Below are 7,194 nucleotides of genomic sequence, written 5' to 3'. Positions count from 1 at the left end.
ACTCTTTCTGTTTCTTTCTTTCGCCTCCTGACACCACCCAATACAACACACACAAACTCAACTACATATGCAAGATAAATTAAAAGAATACAAGTAGACAACGTTAAACATGCTGCCATCTAAACACAACTTGCATATGCTAGCAGTAGCCAAGCTAAACATTGCTTCGGGTGTCTGTGATGCAAAGGTATTGTAAATATCCTACTGTTATGTTAAAACAAGCATTGGAAATGCAACAGGGCTCGCATTAGTAAAGTTTGAGCTATTGGTCTTATAAATGAAATATTTTTTTATTCATGTGTTATTTTTGTAAAATAGCTAAATTAATAGCTTTCTCATTTACAATGGCAATAGTTATAACTTTCGCAAATGTGACACCTAGAGCATTTGTAATGCAACATGTTTTGTATTTACGTGACTTAGATGTATTGATATTACAAATAACAATGGCTTTTAATTTTTTAAAATAATTAATACTTAAATAATTTATTTAATTTGTAATGTCAATAGCTTAAACTTTTGTAAATAACTTTTGTGAAGAATATTATGTTCAGTGTTTTTATTGTGACGATAATCCAATAACAGAAGTGAAATATTAACATCTTTTTGTGATTTGTAATAAAGCGTGAAAGCTTGAAAACAGCTTGAAACATTGAAAGAACATATTTGAACCAGTGATGCTGTAGTGGTGCTGAGTGATGCTGTGGTTGCGCTGAGTGATGCTGTGGTTGCGCTGAGTGATGCGGTGGTTGCGCTGAGTGATGCGGTGGTTGCGCTGAGTGATGCTGTGGTTGCGCTGAGTGATGCTGTGGTTACGCTGAGTGATGCTGTGGTTGCGCTGAATGATGCTGTGGTTGCGCTGAGTGATTCTGTGGTTACGCTGAGTGATACTCGGGTGGTGCTGTGTGATGCTGGGGTGGCGCTGAGTGATGCTGGGGTGGTGCTGAGTGGTGCTGTGGTGGTGTGGGGGTGCTGAGTGAATCTGTGGTGGTGCTGTGTGATGCTGTGGTGGTGCTGAGTGATGCTGTGGTGGTGCTGAGTGATGCTGTGGTTATGCTGAGTGGTGCTGTGGTTGTGCTGTGGTGGTGCTGAGTGATGCTGTGGTGGTGCTGTGGTGGTGCTGAGTGATGCTGTGGTGGTGCTGAGTGATGCTGTGGTGGTGCTGAATGATGCTTTGGTGGTGCTGAGTGGTGCTGTGGTGGTGCTGAGTGGTGCTGTGGTGGTGCTGAGTGATGCTGTGGTGGTGCTGAGTGATACTCGGGTGGTGTTGAGTGATGCTGGGGTGGTGCTGAGTGATGTTGGGGTGGTGCTGAGGGATGCTGTGGTGGTGCTGAGTGATCCTGTGGTTGTGCTGGGTGGTGCTGTGGTGGTGCTGAGTGGTCCTGTGGTGGTGCCGGGTGATAATGTGGTGGTGCTGAGTGATAATGCGGTGGTGCTGAGTGATAATGTGGTGGTGCTGAGTGATAATGTGGTGGTGCTGAGTGGTGCTGTGCTGGTGCTGAATGATGCTGTGGTGGTACAGAGTGGTGCTGTGGTGGTGCTGAGTGATAATGTAGTGGTGCTGAGTGATAAAGTGGTGGTGCTGAGGGGTGCTGTGGTGGTGCTGAGTGGTGCTGCATGGGAATGCTGTTCGACTGCTCGGAAATATTTCTGCGTTTTTTTTTGGTTCTGGCTGGCGGCACCTCGGCCATAAATGAAAGATAAAGGGAGAGACTGCAGCATGGGGAGTGGGGCAGAGACGGGCTGCAGAGGAGAGAGCGCGCAAGGGGGGGTGACAGACAGTCATAGAGAGACCTCCAGCAGACTCAGAGGAGAGAGAGCGCGCGGAGGGGTAGCGGAGAAAGACAGACAGTCAAAGAGAGAGAGAAGCTGAGACAGGCATTCCAAGAGAGGGTGAGAGAGGCAGTCACAGAGAGAGCCAAAGGCAGGCAGTGGATAGTGAGAGAGAGGCAGAGACGGGCAGTGGAGTCAGATAGAAGCATAAGAGAGAAAGGAGAGAGGCAAAGTAGAAAAGGCAGGCAGACAGAGTCAACGGAAGAAAAATGGAGACAGGCATTCAAAGAGAAAGAGTGAGACAGTCAGGGCAAGAAAACAATGAAACAGGCAGAGAGAGCAAGTCAAAAAGGGAGCGGGGCAGAGATAGAACGTGGAAAAGTGAGAGAGGCAAAGTAGAAAAGAGAGAGACAGCGGGACAGAAAGAGAGACGGGCAGTCAGAGCGAGAGGCTGGTACAGGCGGTGGAAGAGAGAGAGGCAGGGACAGGCAGGGAAGAGAGAAAGAGGGGTGTATTTTACTGTTCTGTCTATTTTCGCGCTCATATTTGAAATACATGTGAAATGCATCTGCAGCATCATCTTGAAAAGTGTCTTTTTGTGCACATAAAAAACAGCTTTTAAAGCGGAAATAAAGTGTGCAGCTGCACATAAGTCACACATAAGCAAACTGGAATCTAGGCAGCTATGGAAGAAAGAGTTTAGACAAGTGGGAGAAGTAGCAGGGAAGAAGGCGATAGGGAAGAGGAGGAAGGGAGAGGGTAGGTAGACGGAGGGCACAGAGAGAAGCTGAGACTGGAAATGGGTGAAATGGGGGAGGAGGCAAGCAAGAGGAAAAGACAACTTAACAATGGGAGAGTTGAGATACGTAGATGGCGTGGAAATGAAAAAATTTGCAAGGAGAGTTTATTTTGAATGGGCGTCGGAAGCACAAAAAAAAGACGCTGCGAGGCAAATAGAGAAAGGGACGCCGGGGCAGATAGAGAAAAGAAGAAACGGGTAAAAAAGGGAAAGAGGAGCGCAAGCAAGGCAGCAAACTGAAATGAAAACATTTGCAAGGAGAGTTTAATTTGAACGGGACTGTAACAGCAGGCAGGAAGTGCAGGCATTACAACTACGCTATTAGAACGAAAGCACGGTTTCATTCTGATAGTGTGATCGCAGAGGGCAGAGAAAGGGCAAAGGGAGGCAGAGCAAAGATGGAACGGGGAAAAGAGGAGGGGTGAGGTTACGTTGGGGATGGAGAACCCAGAACGGCGAAAGGCGAGCAGGAGCCTTTATGTAATATGGACTGCAGAGTGAGTTTGCTCCAATTTATATAACATCAGCAGCTAAGGGGTGCAAACAAGCACGTGCTCTATTTTTTGTACTAGTGCCAAATGTATGTGATCTGGACCGGAAGTTGCTTAAAGAAGAGACACGTGGCAACACTACTGGGAGAAAAGAAAGTCACACACACTTACCAACAATGTCCGAGAAACATTGTTAACATGCGCCTCCAAACATATTCAATAAACAAATCTTAAAGTGTCAAGACAAAAAGACGGCCGCAAACATTTCAAAACAAGCAATGTCCTTAGCAAATGGTGGGGGCCTGAAACAGTGGAGTGGGAGAGGTGAGGGGGGAGTCACGGGGAGATTAAGGGACAGAAGGCAAGCAGATGAAGCGACAGGGGCAGAAGTGCAGGCGGGGGGCGGGGAGCAGAGCCTTTGAAGAGCCAGAGTACATATATACTCTTCTAAGTGAAGTGAATAATTAGGGGAGGAGAACTGGCAGGCTGATAGGCAGAAGGCTCAGGCAAGCTCGTGCACGAGGCGTGCACTTCCCAAAATCCGGGGAGAGCCCTTGGCCTTAAGTAGTGGTTGGTTTAGCTGCATTAGGGCTCTTTTTCCTATTCCTGCGGAATAGGAAAGGGGCGAGCCCTAAAAAGCGCAGTGGTTACTCCAGAACAGAGCGTCCCCATGCAAGGATTGCCCTATCCAGAGACAAAGTTCAGAAGAAAAGAAGAGAGAAACTACAGAGCAAGGAAACTGAGCCGGAATCAAAGGAAGTCAAGCAGACACTAGCAAAAGTCCGAACGTTAGGTCAATCTAAACAATTGTTATTTTAAAGTTCAAGAGTGGCGCCACATTTAGAGGCAATGTGTTGGCCATTTCAGAATGGAAAACAAAGATTACTTGTGGACAACAGCTCCCCATTAACAATGATAGCAGTTATTTGTTGAAAGCTGTCCATTTTTGCACTGTTTTTAGTCTTGGGCACTGAGCAATATTAATAAAGATAGTTTTTCTCTCATTCGCCCAATTTTAATTCACTTTTTGTAATTTAGTTTTGCACTGCAATATAGTTATTCCCATCACAAGTGATAATCATTTCACATCTGTAGGCCATCCAGTGACTCGTAAGTTGGTGTTGGACACGATCAACAGGTCCCAGGCTCACCATCAACGTTTCACTATGGAAATGTCAAGCGGAGACCCAGATGATGATTAAGGGTGGCACCGGTTGGTGACTGATGGGTATCCACACTTCTGAGGTCCTTTATGATGTGTAGATTTAGATTAGTTTTGATTAATCAGTGAGGTAGGTTTTGTAATTGATTTAGACCCATGGACATTTATGTGTAGTACACAATACGACCCAACCTATCCATGGGGTTTCTCTAAAGACTTGTTATTTGGAAATGTATTAGGGGAGGGTATTTCTCAGAACCTTGAATATTCATGAGGACATATATAATTTACTGACTGGGTGATCAGTAATCTGAGAATGCAGCGCTGGGGCAAGTTTCCTGTCATCCATAAGTAGGAAGTTACACATAAATATATATGAATTTTTAAATTGTTTATTATTAGATCCTGTAAAACAACTAAGATTCTATTCTAACAAGAATGATTACAGTGCAAATCTTTGTCCTGTAGCGTTTGTCAGAGGCAGTAACCACCCCCAAACTCATTCCCTAACAAGGTAATCTATTGCATTTCAAGTAGCAAATACCTATATTTTATTTATTTATTTATTTTACAGAGCTTTATATAGCGCGAACTTGACCGAATATGGTATCAGAGCGCTTTACATAGCACCAGTGGCATTACATGAGGACACCTTCATTTTTGTTAGGCACAGGGAGATTAAGTGATTTGCCATGAATCACAGGATGTTAACCCCTTCGATGCTCATGACGAGCTCAGCTCGTCATGAGGCACAGTTGAGCTGTGCTTATGACGAGCTGAGCTCGTCATGAATAAATGAGCTTTCAAAAAAGTCAGCACCGGAGGGGAAAACCCTTAGCAGCCAAGGTGTTAAGCGTCATTGCCGAGACTCGAACCCAATGCCCCGAATTCGAGGTCGACTGCCCTAGCCGTTAGGCCAACTCCTCTCCCAGAGAAGATGTATGTAACATCAAAAATGTGTATATGATGAAAGAAATTATTTGGTGTCGTCCTGACAGAAGCACACAAAAAGCTTTGCATCCAGACTGCTCTATTCCATCTTCTGAGTAAGCACTTGGATATGGAAATAATGTTAGGAAAACAATCTCTTTATTCTGAATCTCCGAGCATTTTTGGAAAAAAGAAAGTCCAGAGAATCGCCCTATCACTATAGCACACAGTGAAAGGTTACGAAGCACAGATGGCTTGACATTCACTTATGCACCTGGCCCTTGTTATGCCCGCCAAAAAAGAAGACCTCCATGATATAAAAGGAGTTGATTGTCTCAAGGGGTTTGTGCATCAGCCTGGCTCAGACCAGGTTCAGATCAACAGAGGAAGTGGGAGACCTACCCAGGGGAAACATACCCATTCGGCCTGCCTGGGCATTACTGGCTGTTAGGAACATTCCAGGGCTGTCAGGTGCCCCACAGAGGACAGTAGGTAAGTCTGCAGGTGGCCACCTTCATCCCGTTTCTGCCGCATGACCAGAAAAGAACCCAAGCATGTCATCCTTCGCAAAGCTTTTAAGCGAGTTGTTTCACAAGAGCCCAGTTCACAGAACCTCCGCTGTTTTCTCTTGTTTGGTGTTTTGGTGTCCACAAAGGACTGACCTCGAAGTGCAAAAGTGAGCACTTGAGGAAACATGTTCTGAATGTGCGTGAGTGATGGTAGAAAGGGCTGCAATACTCTCCCCTCCTCTGTGGACAGGCTACATGCTCATTCTTTGGGAAGCAGATAAAATTCCTCTGGTTTGAACAAGTTCGAAAACCAGACTCTCCAAGGGCTAGTCAGAGTCACTAGAATGGCAGCACACTCTGGTCACTCACTAATCTTATGACAACTCTCAGAATACGGCATGCTTGATAATGACCTACAGGGACATACCCCATTCACTTAGAGTTCAGAAGATCTGCAAATGGGTCTATAGTTGGGCTAACCCAGGCCTTGAAGATGGTAGAGAGGACTTCCTGGATAATCTCACGCTTGTTGATACCCGCAATGTAGGAGACTAGCAGCAGGAACATGCCATAGTGAAGACCCATTCCTACAGAATCAATGCCAGCCAATTGCATCTGTTCGATCAGGGGTTTTACTGGTCAGTTGCTTCAAATAGAGCCTGTGCGAGTAGGGGCTGTTAGTGGTCCATTAAACCTCGTCCTCAGGACATCTAGCCCCAGTGGTGCTGAGGACAAGACTATCTTGGCCTTAGCACTCAAGGAGTTAACAGAAAATGCAAAGGAGTGCAGGTAAAAGGCAAAGCTGTTTTCTTTATTGTGGTGATGCTGGACATATGATTCAAGCTTGTGCTAAATGGCCTGAGATGAATGTTGCAAGAACCCAATCCTCTCCTGAGAAAGAGAAGAGAACAGGAGTCCATTGGGTTCCATACGTTTGATCTTCCAATATCGATAATCTTTTGTTCTTTTAACAATTATCACTAGAGACAAGATGAAGATTCCATATCCAATATGATAGTTGCTAATGTTTCTTTGGTGCTACTGCAGTTCCATGGTTTTTCTCCAGTGTTGGCAAAGCCTAAAGTCTATTCAGTACACTATCATATGAAACATGATTGTGCTGTGCCAATCAGAAATGGCACTAACACTCCTTTTGGATATGTTTATTTCTCAATTGAGAAAAAGAAGGAAATACTGAAGATTTATTTGCGAGAGAATGTGAACAATGAGATATTTACTCCATATTCAACACCGTTGTTTTCTGTATTAAAGAAAGATCAAGGTCTTTGACCTTGTACTGGTTATAGGGATTTTAATGAGATGAAGGATAGATACCATTTCCCTCTTGTTAAGGACCACCTGGACTCAGTCTATGGAGCATGAACAATGTCACTGGAATTATGCGATTCTATGGCTGCTTTGTTTTCCACATAATTATGGATTTGCTGCATTTGCCACAAAGTTCACCATCTTGCAGATTGTAACAAAAATAATGTATCTAGCTCAATTGAATCAAAAGTTACTAAACAG

Source organism: Lissotriton vulgaris, unplaced genomic scaffold (genome assembly GCF_964263255.1).
Source record: "Lissotriton vulgaris unplaced genomic scaffold, aLisVul1.2 SCAFFOLD_929, whole genome shotgun sequence".
NCBI lineage: Eukaryota > Metazoa > Chordata > Amphibia > Caudata > Salamandridae > Lissotriton > Lissotriton vulgaris.
Note: the sequence above shows the minus strand (reverse complement) of the source record.